Genomic DNA, 23,199 nt, shown 5'->3' with positions numbered 1-23,199 from the left:
AGATGCAGTAAAAAATTGAATTTTGACCCAACTTCTTAAGAAACTTAGATATATTTAATTGTCGCAAGCAGTGGTTCACCAGCTTATAGAATTTCAAATGTTTTGCTGACTTGTGCCAGCACTTTTCCCATTATTTAATTTCTTGATCTACTTTTGAAAAGATTCTGTTTTATTCCCCTTTATTATTTTTTTGGTGAGTCACAGTGACCCAGTGGCCTGGTGCTAGTCACACATTTATCTCCTTCTTATGATGTGGAAGGAATGGTCATCAATGTGACCTTTCTCTTTTGAATAATCTTTAGCATTCATAGAAAATAATGCAGAATGAGGGCTGTGAAACTGTTCACTGTGAGTGTGGTGTCTTCCACAGAGAGCTTTCACAGCGAGGCTGAGCCTTTGTAGTGGCTCTGGGGGTATATTTAGCTCTCTGTAATGTGGCACTCTTTCCTCTCCTTAAAAGTTGCATCATTTTCTTGGAACTAAATATAACAGAGTGCAGCTCCTCCCTGGAATGCTAATATGGCTCCTGGGTTTGTGAGTCTGTCACTTTATAACTATTGTATCTTCAATATGTGTCGTGGAAGTAGTTGGAGGTTTCTTGTGCATTGCTTGACCAATTACATCCCCGCCCCAGAGTGTGAATTCAAATCCATGGCATTTCTGGTGCTGGCAATTCCAAGAGCAAGGCCAGTCAGTCTGAGCTGTCTGCTTTCTAAGCTTAGTTATGCCCATTTAAATCTCATTCTTCCTCTCTTTTTGTACTTTATGAAAGTATTGCAGAAATATATTGCTTAGCAGAAATGATTCAACAACCCAAGGTACCACAGAGACCTGGTGAACAAATGTGAGTGTTGGGCTAGGAAAATGAGTGGGCTGCCAGAACTGAAATAATGCCTCTTGTTCCTGTGCTTGTCAGCGATCTGGTACAGAATTCCAATATTTGAAACACCTCTAGCAGATGCAGCTCAGCAAGCTGTAAATTAATGGAATGCAGAGACTCAGAAGAGAGGGAAATGATATTTTGGAATATCTATCAATTGCAGGAGTGTTTTTGTGTGATGCATAATTAAAAATGCATATTCTGTCCAAAACTCCACATGTGAAGCAAACAGTCAAATAAAAGCATCGAAAATTCTCAGATCTCTATTTTCATTTCACCGCTGGGACAAGAGATGAAAAATCTTCCAGGAGCCAAAAGCCAATAGGAATTTGTGTGTCATCCCAAGTGAACATGCGATGCTGAACATCAAAAGCACTCAGGGCTGGTAGCACTGAAGTGTGCGTGCAAATAAATATAGGGTGCATGGAGGGGAGAAATGGAGAGAGACAGATTGGAGCCTTAATAAGGCTGGGAGAAAAAGACAAAACAGGAGAGGGAAACCTTGTGGGGAATATAATGAGGGGAATCAGCAGGAGAGGCTGCAGAGGAGAGGGAGATGTGAGGAGTCGTGGCACTGTTGAGTTAGAAGAGAAGTCAAGGTGCAGGAGCAATGGGCAGATTAGTGCTGCAGCTGCAGGCAGAACAAGAATTAGTTACAGGGAATTATATGGGCTCTACTCATTGGGAATTAATTGAAGCTAATGAGCATTCTGCTTTTTACAAAGAGTTTGCGCCAGTTTGGAAAAAACAAGGAGAAAAGAAATAGTTAAAATCTAAGGTGCTGCCAGAAATAGTCAGGGATATCTCCATGGAACCTGGGACTATGTGTTACACTCCATAAAACAATTCAGATTCTGTGTCTGCCTTTGCAAAATCCTTCCCTTAATGCAGAAGTCTTGTCAGAGTTTGGCTCTCTCTGGAATATATCCAAAATTAGAGATCCAAAGCAGGTGGTCTTCTCAGATGTTTGTGATATGCAGTTAGAAACTTTTAAGGGTTTAAGAATGAAGATCTTTCAGCAGCAGAGCTGTAAATTATGCTAATACAGTCATGGTTTCATGAATGTTAACAAGTAACTAAACTTCAGCAAATTAATTAATGAAGAAATACATTTAAGAAGCAGAGAGCCCATTTTGATAAAATTGAGGCATTTTGTAAGGCTGCAGCTGGAAACAACACATGGGATGATCAGAGCACTTGTGAGGTATTTTAGCTTTTCTCTTGTCAAGAACTTGGTCATTCTTTTTGCCTTTAATAGGGGGGAGACTGATGGTTTTCATTAAATGATCCATCCATCTGCAAGCCAAGAGATAAGAGGATCACAGAAATAACTTTAATATCTATCAAACTCTATGGGGTTTGCTTTTCTTTTCCTTCTTCCTTTGAATGGAGAGAGGAATATTTCTGTGGTTGAATTTTTCTCATTATTATGAGAGGATTTTCTTATTGTTAACAAGTAAATTAAATAAATAATTGGCGAGATTTGATCACTTGCAGCCTAATTTTCCTGCGCAATTAGGGCCATGGATGTGTCCAGGGTAAAGCATAATTTGTCCACTGGATCAGTGCATAAGTAGTGATATTAATATGGTCATGGAGGGATTTGTTAAATGTGCAAAGTGAATTTGTTATAAGCTTGATGTGAAATCATTGAAGATTGATTAGTGCAGTTTGTATGAGATGTTGGCAAAGAGGCTTCCTACAGGATTTTTAGCAATTTTGGTTTGCATTGTTTTCCAAGGGCCTCTAAAAGGAAAAGGGAGAAACAAAACAAATCTTGTTTATTGTGTAGGAAAACACAACCTTGTTCCTAACATGAATTTTGAACACAGTTATTCCATAAGAGGACACAATTAATTGTATTTGAAATATCTTTAGCTGCTGTTTATGTTTTGAAAAGAAAAAATCCTCCCGTTTTTTTTCCTGTCCTACCTGAAGGTTTTGGGTGCAAATGTAGTGGTTTATTTCTTCTGATGGCTCGTCTCATCTAACTATTTTCTCATGCAAATATGACCTTTCTCTCATTTCATTGAATTAAATTAAATTGTGGTCTTGTCAGGATTTGCAAATACTTTAGGAAAGGCAGAAGGGTTATCTGAGGAGAACTGGACCCGTGGACTTGTCTGCTGTTTGTTCCTTGCCTATTTCAAGAAAACAAATATTATTTTTCTTCTTGCAAACTTCTCATCTCTTCATTTTGATGATGGTACCTCTCTAATGTCCAAACTTGATTGGAAAAGCAGCTTCAGCCATTCTGGAGCTTGCAGTCAAATTGGAAAATCTTGTGTTTCTGAGTTAACAGAACACTGGAACGGGCTCCTAAATTTTTTTGTTAAAATTCAATAAATTTTCAAGAGTAGCTGATAGTTTTTCTGGCATTGATGGATTCCAGACTTTCAATAAAAGAATGAAAACTGTGCTGCTTTTCCCCATCAGCACTCTCTCTCTTTCCCCTCATTTTGTGCCCTCCCTGATCCCAAAGGCCAAATTCACCATCCTGGTGTTGTGCTGGTCAGCAGGGCCTCTATTGACAGTGCACAAAACAAATACAAATAAAGATGCAAATAAAGACAAAGCATGCAGTTGAATCAGAAGGAGCAGAAACAGCACAAAGGGAGGAAGCACAAGTTCTTCATATTTTGCACAGTAAAAGATATCTTACAATATGTTTCTAAAGTTTCCTTAGAAGACAAATAGAAAAGGTCATTGATAATAACATTTATGCTACTGGTTGTTATTTTTTTTATAGGAAGGGGTATTAAATAAGACATTTTTCTAATGCAAACTTAGATTTTTATCTATGCAATGCTGTAGGATATGATGAAGCAGTAGACTAGATATGATTTCTCTTTTATTTTGCGCCATCATTTTGGATTAACTTATTATGATTTTTTTAAGCTCCTTACTTTTAAAATAAAGATCAAAGCTGTTTGCTTTATCCATCACTTTTTTTTTTTAATTTTTTTTTTTTATTCCAAAGCCAGATAAATCAAAGAAGTTCAAGTCCCTCAAAACAACCTAATAGAATTCTATTCATGGCTGGATTGAGAACTAAGAATAGACGTTGTAATTTTTAAAAAAAGTAAGAATTGCAAAGTTTAAATATTGGATTATTTAATTCACTGCAGAGGATTTGGAAGTTGAAGGGGCTGTGCTGGCCTGGGCTCTTTGCTGAATACATTTGACCTCAGAAACTTGGGTTTGCACTGGAACCCTCTCATTTCTGCACAGTTACAGACACAGCTGTGGGAACACCCTGCACACACCCTGCACACACCCTGCACACACTGCACACACTGCACGCCCTGCACACACCCTGCACACGCCCTGCACACACCCTGCACACACTGCATCCACTGCACACACCCTGCACACGCCCTGCACACGCCCTGCACACACCCTGCACACACCCTGCACACACCCTGCACACACCCTGCACGCCCTGCATGCCCTGCACACACCCTGCACACACCCTGCACACACCCTGCACACCCTGCATGCCCTGCACACACCCTGCACACACCCTGCACCCACTGCACACACCCTGCACACACCCTGCGCACACTGCACGCCCTGCATGCACTGCACACACACTGCACGCCCTGCACGCCCTGCACACCCTGCACACACCCTGCACACCCTGCACGCCCTGCATGCACTGCACGCCCTGCACACACCCTGCACACACCCTGCACACGCCCTGCACGCCCTGCACACCCTGCACGCCCTGCACACCCTGCACACACCCTGCACACCCTGCACACACCCTGCACACACCCTGCACACACCCTGCACACACTTCACACTGCACGCCCTGCACACACCCTGCACGCCCTGCACACACTTTACACACTTTACACCCTGCACGCCCTGCACGCCCTGCACACCCTGCACACCCTGCACACACTTCCCACACTGCACACACTGCACACACTTCACAGACTGCACACCCTTCACACACTTCTGCACACACTTCACACACTTCACACACTTCACCCTGCACACCCTGCACACACTTCACACACTTCCCAAACTTCCCCTTCTGCCCTTGCAGCTGCTGTGCAGCAGGATGGGGCTCCAAGGCAGCAGGGTGCAGGATTTGCAGGGTTTGCCATCCCTGGCTGCTCTGGGGCTGGTTTTGCCTTGCAGGAGGGGAATTCAGCGATTTGGCGATTTCCCTGGTGAGCAGCAGTGCAGAGAGGGAGCTCTGCCTGTGCTGGGCACTGCTCTCCATGCTCCACTCCCTCTAGTGAATGGCTCTTCATGTTGACGCACACTTTAGAGAGGCTTAGAAATTACCTCTGATAATCTGTTGCTGTTTCATCGTTTATCTTCATTTAGTATTGATGTCCTACTAATCTGATTTAATGTGTGAGGGCACAAAGCTCTGGCTGATGCTTTCTGTGTGAAACTTCCTTGGGTTTTTTTCTTTGTTTTCCTCGTGTCAGAAGTAGACAGTTCAGATTAGTGCCTGCATAATTCAGTGTTCTGGGGTAGTTTGTGCAATTACCTTGATTGCTGATGCATTTTGGAGTCTGACACTGATTTGGGTGCCTGGTTCCTGCAGTGGCTGTGGCTGTGCAGTGCCCAAAGCTCTGGGGCAGTTTCCTGGCCAGATTAACACTTCATATTTCTTCATTGCAAATGTTGTGTTCATTCACTTTTAAACCCATCCCTATCCTCTGTCTAAAACAAGTCCAGCAAGGACCTTAACTCACATCTCTGGTTTTTCTGCTGGGGGACATCCATAGAAAGAAATATCTCTGTGGAAATACACCCAGAGCGCTGACTTGAGGATAAGCATTCAGATATTGTAAAAAAATCAGTCAAGAAATGAATGTGGCAAAACTCTCAGCAAGGTAGCAAAAACTACATTTGGTTTTTGCCAAGCCTTTGTATCACTCTTTCCATTGCAGGTTATTTGAATAAAAGAATGAACTGAAAATCCCTCCCGCTCTTCCCAGTGCTTGTGCACTCCCTGTCACTGCTCTGACTTAAGGCTGCAGTGTGCACTGGGTGCATTCCTGCTCTGCTGCTGGAATTATCATTTCCAAGTTACACTCCCCCAAAGAAAATTAATCATTCCCAGGTTGGCTGAGGGAAAAAACCCTAGGCAGATGGCAAAAGAAACTAATAGATGATGTTTTATTTTACAAATTGTGATTAATTTCAATTTCATTTCATAATCCTTGAGGAGTAAATCTTTTCAAGTCCCATAAGGTAACATGAAGGAAGAGCTTTATGACTTAGTGGAAATTAGACTATAATTTTCAGACTTTCAGTCTGGTTTTACGTCTTGAGGATGCTGCTGAAAGCCAGCATTGGCTCACAGTCTTGAAAGACTTGTTCATTTCTGTCAGGAATGATAATTCTGTCAAACTGTTGGTAGCTCTCAGGTTCTTTCTCCTGGTTCCTCAGTCTTTCACAAGTACAATAAATCATCACAGCTGGAGAGTAAAGACACTGCAGAAACTGGGGTTTCACACTGCCCAGAATGGGTCTCCCACCTCATTTTCCCAGTGAAGAGCAACTCCAGCAGGAACCCAGGAGTTTGAGATGTGAGAAATGGATTTGTAAAGAATTCCCAAAACCTACAGAAAGCTGACAGAACCTCTTACATCTGTGTGCAAACTCTGAGAGGAGCTGTGCTGGCTTAGGAAGGCCATGGAACAGAGATGTCAGTGCTGAGAGAGAGATTGGACGGGAAACAAGTTTCAACAAGTTCCAAAATATAGTTTTGGAAAAGTATCAGCTATTTTAGAGAATTAGAGCTGTGAAAGATGCATTGTGGCAGGACCATGCTGGGTAAAAATAAAGGTGATTTGGGTTAGAAATAATAGCACTGTGTGACAAACATTTCTGAGGTATTGCAAGCAGAAATTGGGCTGGCTTCTGAGGGAATGGAGCTGAGTTTTGCATCTCTTGTGTCTCACTGGGACTGACCATGGGGTAAAACCCCTTAAAAACCTCTCAGTGGCCCCGTCTCTGTAAAAGCTGGGAATTATCCAACACCCAGCCTTCAACATTGCATTTGGATTTGGTCTGCAGACTGGGAATTGAAAGGGTTTTTGTCTGTCTTTTACAAATGAAGGACACTCTGTGGATCCCTGGATAGATCCAGGGTTGGTGTACAGTTGGAATGTGCAAAGATTTGTACAAATTATTCTCCTTCTAAGTCAAAAAACAAAGATAGGGGATGATAACAGAAGAAATTTCATGTGAAATCTGCTGTTGGGCCATATAATATGCACACGATGAAAATAACACATGCAAAGCCTTTGCTAGAAAAAGGAACCAAAAAGAACTGAGCTGTGAGTTAAATTAAGTCACTTTTCTTTCTGTGGCAATCTGACAGGAAGCTGCTTTACCATTTTTCTTCAGTCAATTTTTTATTAGTGGATATTGGTGGCTGTGGTGAATGCTGATTTATTTTTTAATAATTATGATTTTAAATTGTTTCTATAATTTGACTACTTCTCTTACAAATTCTCAGGATAGCTATGCTTGTTTATTCTTAGCCTTTCTCACTTAATTTTTTACCTTGCATGAAAATCCCACTACTTAATCAAAAGAAAATTAAATTTCCTTGGATCACAAAACTCAAGAACTTTGATAAATGGTTTCTTTCATTGCACTTTCCTGTAAGTCTTGTTTTTCCTTTTGTGTAGAACATTTATAGAACTTCCATGAATAACTCACTTGGATTATTACTTGCTAAGGAAGCTTTTACTTCAACCTTGAAGATTTAATTTCATTTCTCAACTATGGGAAGAATCTTTGGTTATATGACATAGTTTTTGAGTGAAACCTGAAACTTAGCACACATTTGCAGAGAAATATTATTTTTAGGGGGAAAAAAAGTAAGTTTGCATCAGGTTTAATGATTATATATATTTTTCCCCTGAAGTAGCAATGGAAATATTGAAGATTTTTTTATAATTGTTCAATATACTTACTACAGTAATCAATAGAAATCACAGGATTTCAAGTACCCTCAGACATGGAATAATAACTTTTCAGGGTTTGTAGGTGTTGAATAAAAGAACAGAATTGTCAATTTCAAAAAAGAACCCAAACAAACTCATATATATTTTGCGCACCAGTAGTTTTGAGGTCTCTGTAATGTAAGAAATTCTGTGTCTTTCTCAAGTGACATTTTATGTAGAATCCTGGGGAAGTATATGAAATAAAAGTCATTTAAATGAAATGGGGAATGCTGGAAAAACTGTCACGAGGGTACTTAGTTTTATTAGGAAATGCCTTCAGAGTTAACTTTACCATGTTAATCACTTAAATCACTGAAATAATTATCAGCCTCATTCACTGGGGCTGAGCATTTAGCAGGGTTTAACAGCAATGAAGTGCTTTGCAAAGCTAGCAGAGCTTTTAAATAATATTTATTGAGAGAATCACATGGAATATTCACATGAGCTCTGGAAACAGAGTTTAAGATGTATTTGAAAGAGCAACGCGCTGCAGTCTGAACCCAGTGACCCAGGCTGGGGGTATTCTGAAATTTTGATATTATTTTGATATTTTGGCCAGCCAAACAGCAAAAACTGGGGCAGTGTTTTACTTGCTGTGTTTTGTAAAACTTACCTGTCTGCAAATGCTCGTGTTTGGCAGTGTGCTTGTGTAAAATTGAACATCAGCCATGCATTAATCAGGGTCCAGAGGCCCAGTAAAACCCAGTTTGCCACCCTGCAATGCTGGCTGTGATTTGTGTGCTGGCAGGCTGTGCTCCAGTGCCTGCATTAATGGGCAGAGTGATGGTAATTTGTCCCTGAGAATGCAGGATGAGGGCTGACACTCGAGGGAAATAAAATTTTTCAGGAGTGTTGGGAGTTTTTTGCTCTCCCTAAATCATCTCTGTCACTTTTAACCCAACCTGAATTATGAATGCATGTCATCATGCCACTGTGAGATTTGCTTTTTCCAAGAGTGCCACTCCAGAGGAGACTTATTTCAACAGCTAGGGCTGGATTATTGGTGTTAAAAATTATTAACTGCAAATTTAATTGATTATTTGGTTTAGGTATTATCCTTTTAAAATCCAACGGGCACCATTATGGGAGTCAGTAATATTCAGTAATATTCAGAAAGCACCCTGAGAGAACACTGCAGATGAAATAGCTTTGGTATCTCGTGGTCTCTCATGCCTCTCTTTTGTGAGCCTGAATGGGAGCATATCTGGGAATAATTCTCTCTGAGATGGGACTTGTTCTGAATTTTGAGGAAGATGGAAAACCAGGAAATGGCTGATAAATCTATGGTTTGGATCCTTCCTGCTGAAATGTACATATTCCACTGCCTTTTCTCAACTCCTGAAGTCAAATCCATTCCACAAATAATTTGGGTTTTGTTGCTTGTTTTTTGTATTTTTTTAAGAATATACCAGATTTTGAATTATGTAGGATTTATTGAAGGCTCAGACCCAAATTTTGAGGTAAATAAGTAAGTGCTGAGCGTCCAAGATCAGCACAGTAATCTGCAGGACAGGGGTTAACTCTTTTCCGAGAGCTGGTGCCAACACACCAAAGGGCTTTTGACTCATCACAAACTTGGAATCCAAACTTGGATGCTTCAGCTTGAAGATGCCATCCCCTCATCCCCCGTTCATTTCATGTGTCACTGGAGAGGAGTGGGTTTCTGGAGAATGCCGAGTGTCTCCCACTGCAGCCCTGCAGAGCTGTCGTCTCTCCCACTCTGGGATCCACAGCCATTAATTGCTTTTTTTGTTGGCCCATTTCATCTCCTAATTAGTCTGTGCTTGGAACACCGTTTGGTGATAAAAATCCCAATCTGCTTTGCCATTTGGCTCTGCATTCACTCCCTTCCAATGGGTTGTTTTGCTGAAGGGGGGACAGGAAAAAAAAAAAAAAAAGAAATTTTTTTTGCCAAAAAAGGGGTTTTTTTTTGCCACAAGGTATCCAGCACATGAGCAAATGCCAGGCTGAGGAATGCACACAAATTTTTGGTAGATCTGCTCTAAACTTCTCGTGGATTTTGACTTTGGGGCAGTTTTAGCTCAGGAGGACTGACACATCTGCATTAAACGCTGCAGGGGAAGCTTGGCAGGCAGTGCAGACAAGCCCCAAGTGCATTTTCATTGAATGTTCCAATTTATGTCTCTCTTCTGCCTTTACCCATCCCAGCTCCTGCTCATGACTGCTCTCACACAGAACCACTCTGTTCTTTTAGCTGTTCCAAGGTTTGCATCCCAAGCTTTTTGATATTTTCAATTGTTTGATTGTTCCTGAAATAATGTTTTATATCTGAAGAAAGTCTCTCATGAAAGGAGCTGCCTCCTTCAACCATTTGTTTTCCAAAACTGATTGCCTGTGGCATGGTTGTGTTACCTGTGTCTGAACAGGAGAATTCATCATTTACTCAGTGCTTTAAATCAGGGAAACATCCCTGAGTGAAGAATAAAATGTTGTCCTTGCTCCCAAAGCACCATTTTGGATATGACTATGTGATAATGTAAATTTAGCACCTATAAACTTCCTTGTAGATAGAAAACATGTAGTGACACTTCATTTTCTCTAGACTGCAGCTAAATGAGGAATTGTTGTAGGCAGAGGACAAAGAACTCCCAACACTCCTGTAGGATGATAGGCAGAGAGAAGGAAATTCTTGGGTTTTTTTACTGTATAATAATATAAAAAAAAAAAAAAAAAAGCTACTGTGGCATGATATACAATTAAGCCAGAAAAACAAAACCTTGGTAATGAGCTGCCTCTTCATTGAAGTGATTTTGTTAACCACCATTAGTTATGGCATGTAAAAAGTCATGGTTCTTTGAATAACTCAGCGTTTCTCACCCCCCACCCCACACACCCCCAGCACATATTTGTCACCAACTGTTTGGGTCTGAAAACCAGACTGATTAATAGTGGGAAAGGGAGCTGTAAATCAGCTCTAGCTGGTGTATTCCAGGCACTGCAAACTACAAGTTAAAAACTTCCAGTCTGAACTTGTTTGGCTTCTCTCATGTTTTTTTTTTGGTTTTTTTTTCTGGATGAGCATCTTTTTTCTAGAGAAGACAAAAAGTGGGAAAAGTAGAGGCAATTATTGTCAGCCTGTGATAGTCTGTGTCTTGGCTGTACCTTTGGTTATTTTAGATTCAGATATTATATTTTACCTTTACAAATTAGTCCAGCTTCTTGTGAGCCCTCATAGCATTCTGCACCAATGAATTCCCTGAATTTTAACTACAGGGTGAAAAAGTAACTTTTGTTGTTATTGGGGGTTTTTTTGGGTTTTTTTACTTCTTTCTTGCTAGTTTTCCTTGATGTGTCCCATCAGTTCTTCCACTCCTATTCCAGTACAAGGAACACACAGTGAGGAGTCAATCTTTGCCTCCTCTGTGCCACTCAGTGTGAAGGAGTCGTGTTGTACACCCAAAGTCTGCTCTTCTGACAGGAGCACAGTTTGTTCTCTGTCCCTGCTACACAAAACCTTCCTTACCTTTGATTATGCTCTTTCTGGTTGGTTTTTTTTTGGGTTTGTTTTAGGTTTTTTTTTCGTTTTTTTTTATGTCCCTTGCATATTTTTTGATGAGTGGAGCCGGCCTTACACTCAGTATTGAAATATCTGTAAGGGCTTTAGAAGGCGTTTCATGCTCAACTGCCAGAAAATTACAGCCACAGTCTGTGGTCAAGGAGTCAAAGTATCTTTAATATTTAGATTGATATTACCTGACACCCAGATGGATCTGGGGTGGATGTTTGGGTGTCACTTGACATGCTTTTCAAATATCTGACTTGAGGTGTGAAATCTCCAGATTTGTTCTTGCTCTGAATATTCACAGCTCAGATTTGGGATCAGAGCACCGATAGCACAATTAGGGATCCCAACATCAGATCAATGTCCTTGTGGGACATTGTCAGTGTGGGACGGGACTGCAAAGAGTTCTGTGGTCTACGAAGAGGGTTTAATGGCAATTTGAGAGTTATTTCATGAAATAACTTTGCTGCAGTCGCTGCCTAGTGTGGGCATGGCAGCAGAGAGAGATGGGGACACTCCTTGGAGAGTTTCTCTGACTTTAGGAGCTGTTTTGGTTCTGTATTCAGGACAGTCTTCACAGTGCAGGAGCAGGAGGATCCACCTGTGGTTTGAGTTTTTCCTGCGAGTCTGCAGGACTGGCACTCCAGATTTGGGAGGGAGGATCACAAAACTCACAGCGAAAGCATCTGGAACAAAAAGCATCTGGAACAAAAAGCATCTGGCAGGCAGCAAAGTGCAGCAGCCCTTTTTCCATTCCATGGATTCTGTGCAGAATTCCTGCTGCAATCAGGGTAATGCTGCTGCATTCACAGTGCCAATATCTGTAGGATGGCTTTTCCTCAGGCATGGAAAGAAAGTCTTTGTGGTTTCATCAGTGTCCATTTCTGAGATGAAAGCATTTGTGCCATCCTAGACAAGGTGGATACGAAGGAAATGAAAATAAAATCCCAGTATCTGTTTATTAATCTTATTTTTAAAATATATTTGGAAAGTTTCTATTGTGGCTGAGCTGAAATTTTCCTGCATGGAACTGACACATCTCCAGCTTTGCAGGAATTGCAGACAGTGGTCCTGGTTTCACTACTAAATATAGTTGAACTTGATATATGGAGGGTAATGAAAAACAGTAATTGTTCTGAGGAAATCACCTAAAATTTCTTATTAATCTGTGGTTAGATATCCATAACTTATTTACCTTGAACAGACTAGTATTAACCTCTCCCTTCATGGATGGATGGTCAAATGGATTTTCTATTTTTTTCCAGCTCTTCATTCTTTTGGGACCAGAAAGGTGACCACTGGTGACAATCCATTAATTTAAACAACTCCTGCATTTCAGAGGAAAAGGTGGAGGCTGAGTTCTGTGCTTCCACACATGGGAGTGTCCCCACATCCATCCTTGTCAGCAAGACTAAACAAGAAAATGATTAAAACTTCTTGAAACAGGATGGATTGAACACTTCAAAGCAATGAGGCCTGAGTTCTGCAATCTGTACTGCAGCCCTGCTGCTCTTGCAGTGATTTATCCAGCAGGCACTGGTTTGTCAGGGAGTTTTTCCACTTTTTACAAGCCAATATCTGATCAAGGAAAGTTTGGGGTTTGGTTTGCTTGATGTGATTTGCTTGTCCTGTTTTGGGCTTCATTCTCTCAGTGAAACTTTAATGCAAATATACCTTCATGAAAATATATATTATTTGTTCTGGAGAGGAAGACCCCAGGTATCTGTGATCAAATATTCCCAGTATCTACAAATAAATTCCTATATTGAGATCTGAATTTACAGAAAGTGATCAATAGAAAGCACATCATGTAATTAATCTGTAGAAGTCTTCCACAGTACTCAGAAGCGGGGGAAAATCTTTTTCCTTTCTTTATTTATAATCACTCTTCCTTCCCACAAGCTGATCAAACACACAGGCACAATTTGCTAAGTTTGAGGGTTGTTGATTTTGGCAGAAGGCATTTTAGCATTTGTCCACCTTGAAGTGTTTTTACATCACCATAAAAACAAATACAAATCGTGTTTGTCTTCTGAAATGCGCTTTTGGGGTGTTCTGTCACAATCCTGGTACAGATCTAAAAAACGGAATGAAAACAAAATACAAATAAACCCTTTCTTCATAATCAACATATACAGAAACAAATCACAGTGTGCACTAATGAGATGGGGTGAAAATGATTTGTGAAAGTACACAAATCTTTGTACTTCTGAGATTCTGCATGTGTGTGTGTGGCTGCACTCAACACTGACTAATGAGAAAAGCTGAAATAGAAATGATAATTGCTTTTTATCCTGGAGTTTATGAAACATGCAAGAACGTTGCTTTGTGTCAACACTAGACTCTTTCCCAAATAAATCTACATATGGAAAATGAAAACAAAACCCCAAACACATTCTATAAACATAAGAGCTGAAAAGCATGCTTGTCTGAGAGAGCAAGAAGTTAGGGAATAACAACCACAGAGCATTTCCAGCATTACTTTATACACTGCAGATTGCTTTTATCTGAATGTTTTGAGTTCTAGGAAGGCTTGGGTGCCTCTATAAAATGCATGTCTGTCCTCTCTCTTCTTTTTCAGAACAAATCATAGAAATGGTTTGGGTTGGAAGGAACCTCACAGATCTTTTATTTGTGACCCCTTCCACTGTCCCAGGGTGCCTGGGACAACAATAATTCAAACCCCAATGTCCATCCTGGCCTTGGGCACTGCCAGGGATCCAGGGCCTGCCCACCCTGCCAGGAAATCATTTCCCTTTAATATCTAATGTAAACAAGGCAGGCAGCCTGGTGGTAAAAAAGGGATTTCTGTACATTTTTAATTAGTGTTGGTGCACCCATTTAAAGCTTTCTAATACAAAAATAAATTATACTGGCTAATATAGCTTGATAGAACTCTAATTAATGTAATTTGCAATACTAATTTTGCCTGACTACAGTTTTTAGGAAGCTCTTGATGTTTCTATAAATAAATAGACTGTTTGCAGGAATTTTGATGACTTTGTGTCAATCCTCAGATAACAGCCAAACTGTTGAATACTTCTTGCAGTTACATTTATTTAATACATGTTTTTGGACACTGAATAATGGAAATGTTCACTTAGGAAGAATGTCTGCTTTGTACAGTGAGAGAAAGTATCAATAATCAATAAGTATGTAGTATGTTTATTGCTTTAGAGCAGTGTATTATTGAACACAATCCTACTTTAGAGCTTATACTCATCTGTGCTCTTATATAAACAATTATATTCACATTTAAATCAATAGCAACTTACTATTTGGAGTTAGTTGTTTGGTTTTAATTAAAAATTCTCAGTTAAAACCCTTCTCTCTTCACCTACAAACAGCAGCATCTTGCTTGTACCAGCAGCCAGGCTGGTGGGAATTTCACAAAACACATTTCCAAGTGGGAAAGAGTCAACCTTCAGCCTTTCAGTCCCCTCTGCATTGCCCTGAGAGAACTTTCAGGCTTTCAACACCCTGAGATAATTTTCCTATTTTCTTTTAAAAAAACTCTAAAATGATAGGAACGCTGACTCTTGTGAATATAACTGTTTATATAATAACTAACATCATTGTTGTTGAGCATAATGTCAGATACTGAGCTCAAAACGGAACAAGAATTTTCTGAGCTTTGCTTTTAAAATATGCACAAAAGAACATTTAGTTGAGTGGGCTTCTGGATAGAGTAAATAAAAGCTTCTGATTCATAGAAAATATAAATATCTTCAATATTGCAAAGATTGGAAAATCACAAGTTGTTGCTTGTGGTGGATACTGGTTTGTAGCACTCCTGATGTGTAATCTGCACAGTTTAACACTGTGTGACTCTACTCATTTATATGCATTTGGAATTTTTATTTTGCCTCCAATTAATGGTGACTGGTTTTTTTATGCTTTCTAATTGCCTTTATTAGCACAGCATCATTCTCCCAGGATGGGAAAACTTGATGTTTTATGAAGTTAAAGCATTTCCCTGGTCACTGTCTATGATCCACTCGGATTCTCAGTTGTTTTAAAACCATTCAGATTCATCTCACAGCAGCGCAGATATCCTTAAAGGCCTTTGCTAAGGCTCCAAACATTGCTTGTTTCAGGTGCACTGGATTCTTGCACAGAGATTTGCAAGTGTAAACAATAACATTTGCTTTCCGAACAAAAGCAAAATAATATGCTTCCTATTAAAAAAAAAAAAAAAATAGAACTAAAAATCTGGTTCTGAGTTTTGAAACATTGAGATTCACTTCCTTAATTAGTGAACTTCACCTCCTAGCTTGGAAGTTATCAGATCCCTTATTATAACCTAAAGGAATATATGTTCTTATTTTTTCCAGATGGGCTGTGGAGGGAGCTCCGATGGTGTGGGGGTGTTCAGGATTGATTAGAGAGTGGCTGCTATTAAAAAAGAGCTGTTTTGTTGCCTGAGATTTAGTTTGATCTGGGGAGGAACTCTCTGGATGCCTGTGGGCATTTGCAAATGTTTCCACGTGTCAGAGCAGTCTAAGTGGTTGGAGCTGCAAAACGAGAGCAGAGACCTGGTTTGGTTGGTCTTAAGTGATTGTCTTAAATAATGAGACATTGGCAATTTCAAAATCATTCTTCATTAGTTTCAACCCAGCGCCAGCCAGACCGCGCAGCTGAGGAAAAAACGAACCCAGAATCAACAGAATAACCACAGGAGGCTCCTGCTTCACAGGGATGCTCAGAAATGTGTTAAAATGTTAGCAGAGTGTGGGAAGCCAAAGGAGAAACCCGACTTTTGTCTGATCTGACAAATAAGTGGATTGATCTGACGTAAACAAGTGGATTAATGGGAGGTACAATGGTTGGCAGTCAATATGGTTTTTGTAATAAACTGGTGGTTGTAGGAGAGGAAGGATGAAAAACACCTTTACCTGCCCTTCACTGATTCTTATCATAAAAGAGAACATTAAAGGCAAAGCAGGACAAGATGTATATTTCAAGCAAACCAGAAGAGGCTTTCTTCTCTGCTTGATTTTGCACTTGGGGAATTTTACTTCATCTATCCCTTCAAAGGTAGCAGAGAATTCATTTACTGTAGCCCGGGGTTATAATAGCAAAACAAAGGCTTGCAACTTAACATACTTACAGAAAAAAAACATACAGAAAAAAACAAAGTAATTCAATTAGACCAACTCACTCGGTTGTTCTTGGACATTTGTGAAGTTGGGAAGGACATGGAACTTCTGCTTTTAAAGGAGATAGTCTGTCAGCTGGAATAAAAGCTCTGGGAGAAGAAAAAGGAGATTGAAAAGGAGCAGTTGGAGTGAAGTCACTCAGCTCTCACTTCTCCCCCAGGTGAGCAGGGCTTTAAAGGAAAAGAACAGGAGGTCAGACCAAGAGGACTGGCCAGTTCTAAGGATGATGAATTTAGTCTGCAAGATGAAATGTTCACTGAAGTTGAGGAAGTGAATATTTTGTACAGATGACCATACAATGAGAGCTTTGTCCCAGTGATAATGCAGCTCTTTCTTTAAAGCAAATTGCCTAACCTTGAGTAACTTGTCTTAAAAATGATACATTATGCTTATAAGTGACTTTTGTCATGTTCTCTGCTGTCCTGAGATTTCCTTTGATGAATTTAGAAACAAACCACCTTAATTATTTCTAGGATATTTTGGTTTGCTGTAGAGGAGAAACATAAGGTCTTATATTGGTTCAAGAGCTAATGTAAATTCCATTGTATTCCTGAAGTCAGTGGCTCAGAATTTTTGACCTACACAATGTCATACATGAGCTCGTAAATTATTTTGGGACATTTGAAAAAAACAAAAAAAAAAAAGAAAAAGAAAGAAATCTGGTAGATTTTTATGAGAAATCTGCCAGTAGATCTTGCAGTAACCTGGGTATGTCAGATCTGGATAATATCTCCTTGATGGACCTTTAAATTGAAAAGCAATTTTTCCCTTATTAAGGAAGCTGCCAAACCAATTAGCAAAGGTAATCACAGCTCTCTCCCGCATTTCTGTGACCATCCCTCACTTGCAGCATTTTTGCCATCTGCTTTAGTCAGCTTCCCTTGTGCCATGGTTTAAAACAAAGGCACAGTTTGCAGCTCTGGGCAGCCCAGTCCAATTGAGCTGACAGGTTTCCTGAGCTGCCATTGTACGGGGAAATAAAATGTTAATAACTGGGAACCTGGACCCTAAATGGGGAATATGCATCACAGGTCTGTGCAGATGCAATGCATGGTACTTTTATTTTAGTGTTTATTATGTGTCCTCTTCTTTCCATAATTCATTTTGTCTCATACTCAGTCACCCTGGTGCCTATAATTTATTCCCTACAGAGCAAAACCAGATATAAAGTGCTCCTGGTTTTCCTTTTTCTTTTTCTTTGCATCCTGCAGTTCCTATGGTGCTGAAAATCGGTTTTTAATCTCCCCAGTTAGAAATAGATTTGTGTTCAATAAACAAGAATATTAAACAAAATTTTCTTTTAATTTTTTTCCCTGGGACAGGTATATCTCTCCCTAATTTTCTATGTATTCAATTCCTTTCCAAATCCTCAGAAGTAATCCTGCTTTTATAAACATATTTAACTTCCTTTCTGGAGATGAGAGTTGCAGATGGTGAGATTTTTATAAAAATATTTAATCTGGAAATAAACTAAAGAGGATTTAAAACTATGATGGGGGAAAAAAAAACAACAGATGAAGAAAAGAATCTTGAAGTGATTCAGGAAGTTCAAACTCATTAGATTTAGTATGTTAGTGCCTGTTTGCATTTTATTATTCTTTTATACAGTTGCAAGCATAAATTTCAGAAATTCTTGTAATGATAGTACATTCTTGCTAGTAGGGACTGTAAACATTTGTAAGTTGTTTCTATCTAACATGCTAACCCACTAATCCTGAAATAAACACAGACTAAGAATTTTCTGAGCTTTGCTTTTAAAATATACAAAAAGAAGCATTTAGTTAAGTGGGTTTCTAGACAGAGTAAATAAATTCAAATACATTTGAGGATTTTTGAGCCTGACTTCTTTTAAGCATCTTTGTGCAGGTCCAAAAATTGCACTTTCATTTGTATTTAGTGGATAAATCTCTTTAATTGTTAAGATTTCAACGAGGGGAAAAAAAGATTGTAAAAATGTGAACCGAAACATTTGAAAGAAATGGATGAGAGAGGAACCTGGTGGGAAATGCCTCTGGGAGCTCCTCCAGCTGACAAACATCACTTATCTGTGGGCTGGCAGACACAGCCACCCCTGGGCAGCTGCAGGGGCTGAAATGCAGGGCAGGGACAGTGCTGGGCTCGTGACAATAACAGCAACAATTGAGTTTTGTCCCACCTGTGGAAGAAATTCAGGCCTTGTAGAGAGAGAGAAATATCAGCTTGTCTGTGGAATGTTAACAATCGCTAAATCACCGTTGCTCAGGGAGTATTATCTTGGGAAGGGAACTTTTAGGAGACCTCCTTTGCACAGGCTGTGAGACGTGACTGGTTTATGTAAATAAATGGATGGCCCTAAGGAGATCATTCATTACTGCTGCAAAATCAACTTTGGAGGTATGTGGCAGCTGGGAAAAATGCATCTTCTTCAAGAAGTGATTCCTTTTCACATTTTATTTAAGTATCTGACCAGAGGGAGGGATATGGATCACAGTTAGAGGATTATAAAGTTATGTATATCACTTATTATTTCATTCTCCAAGGCAGTATTCTGTTTAAGGAGGGAATTGAGAGAAAAATGGACTTATGTTTGGTTTTGCTTTTGTTCTAATTTATAGGCTTCTGCTAAAAGCTACTAAGAAGAAAGATTTATGAAGTGATCTTTTCATAGCTAGGACTGCCACTATAAGTTTTTTCTTCTGTCCCCACAGCATTCCAGTAATTTCAAAATTACTTTGGTCTTAGAACGTTGACCTCTTCTATGAGAGTCTGAAGCTGTCCTAAGTCTGAATTCAGCTAACCCTCAATATAAAGTAAACAGCTACAAAACACTCAAGGTGATCTTTTTAGTTTTTGCTGAACAGCCATGCCATTTAGAAAATTTGTATTTCCATGCTGCAGATCCCTTTGAAGGCAGCAATTCCTGCTCAGAGGTGGGGAGGCAGTTCTGCTCTCCAGGACATTGGCTGCTCCGATGCCTTCAGTTTGAGCTTTATTATTTTCCAGCCTCTGCACTGCACTGGTTTATAACTCTGAACTCCACACACAGCACCAGCAGCTCTCCTCACAGCTCAGGCACACAGAACCATCCTTTTCCAGCCCCAGAACCAAGGACACCATGGCAGATTCAGCCCAAAAAGTGCAAACAGCAGGGAATAGAGGAGAGCAAACTGGGAGGGTGGGACTGCGTCACCTGGAGCTGGAATTGGACAATTACAACATTTTCCAATATGGAAATGGACCAAAATTTATAAAATTTATAAACTTGTGACTTGGGGTCCATCCTGGGCTGGGCTCTTGTACTGCCCCAGGTGTGTCCTTTGAAGGCCTTTTAATAAATCCTCTCTTTATTCTTTAACTCTGCCCAGCCTCTGCTACAGGCATCACTGCCTCTAATTTTGTGTGCTCAGGTGTGGGCACTGCTAAGAGCACCCCAACACTAAAATACCACTGAGGGCTGCAGGAAAATGGAACCTGAGGCAGATAAGGATATGATTGAGCGAGAACACTCTCCAGGTTTTGAGCAGAGGTTCTGCACAGTAAACCCATGGCACAGTGCCTGTTCCTGATGGACTGAACCTACTGAGACTGTGCTTGTGCCTGAATCAGACACGGGAGCACAGCCCTGGCTGGGTCAGGTTGCTGTTAATTAAGGTGAATGTACATAGCCTGACTCAGTACCTGCTTCTTATGTATCAAAGAATACACCTGAACTTTTAATTCAAGTATTATCTTGTCTTTATGATTTACCTTCTCTACAGTTTCCTAGATAAGCTTTGAGTTGGGCTGTGGTCAGGTATGTGCTTTGGAGGCTTCTGCAAATATAAATATGATGAAATTCAAACTTCAAACCCAAACTTTAAAACAATTTTTCTTTCTGTTATCTGGACATATATTTGAAATTGTAAAACTGTTGTTTTTACCCCATGGAGCTGAAGAGTGTAGATGAACATTGTCACTGGAGAGGGAAGGGATCCCTTGCAGGGAAGGATGTGTAAGTCAGAGCTGGAGATCCCCGTGTTCACTAAAGGTACTGAGTATCCCAAACATGCAGCCCTGTCAACTGCAATGGTAATGAGTTGGGAGAGCTGAGTCTTCCATAGATCTCAATGTATTATTGTGAAAACAGCTTTAATGACTTCCTGACAAAACGTACAATGAAAACATCGTTCAGCTAATTAGTTTTGCTTATATTCCTTTGACAAGAGGGCTATGGCATGTGCTTGTAATTCCCTTTGGAGTACAGTGTTAGATTTTAATATGTACACTTTATTTTCCAACATTTAGTTTATAAAAAAAGAACAAGCTTTCTGCTTTAGTCCCTGCTCTCTGCTATCAGCTGTATTAAACAGACATACAACAAATAGATTCTTAGAAAATGGGAATATTTTTCCCAGAAAATTTGCAGCTGTTGCCTGGATATTTTTTTTCTTATTGTCTGCATATTTCCCTTCCTCTTTTAGGTTAATCACCTTTCTGTTTAAATAAAATATGTTTTCCTGTAAGATCATACATCTTGTCTTTTGTACAGGGGAATAGCTAGACAAGAAAGAAGAGGAGGAAATGATGATTCTTTCTTGTATATTGATTTAGAAATGTAAGACTATAATGGAAACAATAATATAACTTTATCCAAAGCTATAGAGAAACTTCACTGCCATGAGTGAGCAGATTAAGAGTAATTTTCTTCAAGAACAATCTGTCCATTTTTTACAGGAGTTGTAATGTTCTGTTCCTGTACTGAGGGTGGAGAACAGCCCCTAAACTTGAGTGGAATTCTTCATAATTTTTAGGCTGCTTTTCCTCTTAAACACATTTTCATCCTTCTTCCCCTTCTCTGACAATAGAGAAAGTAGAAAAGTTTCCAGACACAAGTTTTCTGTGGGGAGGAAAAAAAAACTCTTTGGTTGAAGTGCTCTGTCCTCTAAAAGTAGAACTTAGGCTGTGAAGTCAAACAGAAAGTCTAAGCTCCTAGATTTATGTCCTTGCTATATTATTCAGTCAATATCTTCAGTTATTTGGAAACATTTGGTGATTCTCTAATAATATTAGAAGTATGTTAATATTTCATTGTTTTTTTCCTAATGTTTCCTGCTAATCACTTATAGAGATGACCATTAAAAATTCAAGGACTGGAACAGCTCCACTTGTTTGGGTACACAGTTTTATCCTCTAGCTCTTGTTGCTGTACTTGAAAACTCAGTCAATGGCACGGTTAGAAAAAAAAGACACCAAAAAACCTACTTTTCAATTCCTATTTTGATGCAATTTTTAAAAAATTCATTATAATTTATTTATGATTGCATATTATCAGTATCGCAGAAGCATTGAGAAGCTCTGAATAAGTGTTTAATTATAGCAGACACTATAGACATGCAAAGCAAGCCAAAGAAAGGCCATTCTCCAGCTAACCTATAATCTTAGGAGATAAAGACATGGTGGGAGAAAGGAAGCAGCTTTGTCATCACTTTGCAGAGCTCCAGCCCTGCCTGAGCTTCTCTCTTTTGCTGTCCCCCCTCACTTCCATTCTCTCTGGTTTGAAACCTCTTGAGCACACACAGGAACAGCTTAATACAACAGCAACTATTCTTGCAGCGCTTTGTATTAAATTAAAATTAAAGAATTGCTGTTCTTCTGCGAGGCTGGGGAGCACAGCCAGGGCTGTGTTCACATCTGTCAGCCCCGCGCAGCCATCGCTCACTTGGCCACGTCCAGCCCTTGGTGATTGAGGGCACTTTCCCTGGCCGTGGGAGTGCTCCTGCCTCCAAAATGAGCAATGCAGAGTGTAATGAGATCTCCTTTCCTATTGCCATTTTTCACGGCTCTCTGCTGAGTTTGTTGTTTGATGAATTGCCGGCGACTGTAAAAGCCTGTGTATAAAATGCTTGAGGGACGCTGGTTTATCCTCCGGGCACGTGTGGGAGTGTGTCCCGAGCAAATCTCTTTTATGTCCCATTCCATTCTCAGCGTAATGTGTTGTGCAAAACTTCATCATTCAGATTCTTGGTGCTGATCCTTCAGTAGTAACATCTAAAAATATCCCATGGCTCTCTCTGAACAGCAAGGTGTAGCACAACTGAAGATGCTTGGGCTTTATCCAAGACATTCAAACAGAGTATGCAGAAGGAGTGATTTAAGAAATAATATCTGCTGGAATAGAAGAGGAAAATTATTTATGTCAGTAATTTAGAAAGGTATCACATTCAGTATCATTCATGGGGGAGGTGTATATAGAACATTTTCTTCTCTTTCTTGGATATTTTATTCCTAACAGCATGTTACTGAATATAATTGCTTTAGAAAGGAATATTTTAACTTTGTGCAGACAGTAGATTTCTTGCCATAATTTAATATAGGATTGTATAATTGCAACTACAGATTTGTTGTTATTGTTTTTTTCCTTAAAACCTGCAAGGCAATTTACTTTTCCTTTTAATACAAACAAACACATCCTAATTATAGTAATCAGTTCACATGCAATAATCGCATTAGCTCTGGTAATTATTATTTGCATCACCTGGACCTCTGCTGGGCTTGAGAGACAAAATCAATAATTCTCAAGCAGGCAGAAGGGTGAGGCTGATTATGCGTTCAAGTGATCAGAGACCAGATTGCATTTGATTAAATGAACTGGTGAGAGATTTTATAATTAATGTTCTTTGTTAACAGACAAAA

The 23,199-nt window shown here is 39.7% G+C and overlaps 1 long non-coding RNA gene across 1 annotated transcript; it reads left to right on the top strand.

Annotated features, from left to right (window-relative positions):
- Positions 1-1,979: 1,979 nt before the first annotated feature.
- Positions 1,980-13,427, top strand: LOC132080151 (uncharacterized). The gene is made up of 2 exons (XR_009419505.1): positions 1,980-2,084; positions 12,655-13,427. It is a non-coding gene; the product is annotated as an uncharacterized LOC132080151 (long non-coding RNA).
- Positions 13,428-23,199: the final 9,772 nt, after the last annotated feature.

Source organism: Ammospiza nelsoni, chromosome 15, assembly GCF_027579445.1.
Source record: "Ammospiza nelsoni isolate bAmmNel1 chromosome 15, bAmmNel1.pri, whole genome shotgun sequence".
Taxonomy (NCBI): domain Eukaryota; kingdom Metazoa; phylum Chordata; class Aves; order Passeriformes; family Passerellidae; genus Ammospiza; species Ammospiza nelsoni.
Note: the sequence above shows the minus strand (reverse complement) of the source record. Positions and strands in the feature narration are given on the sequence as shown.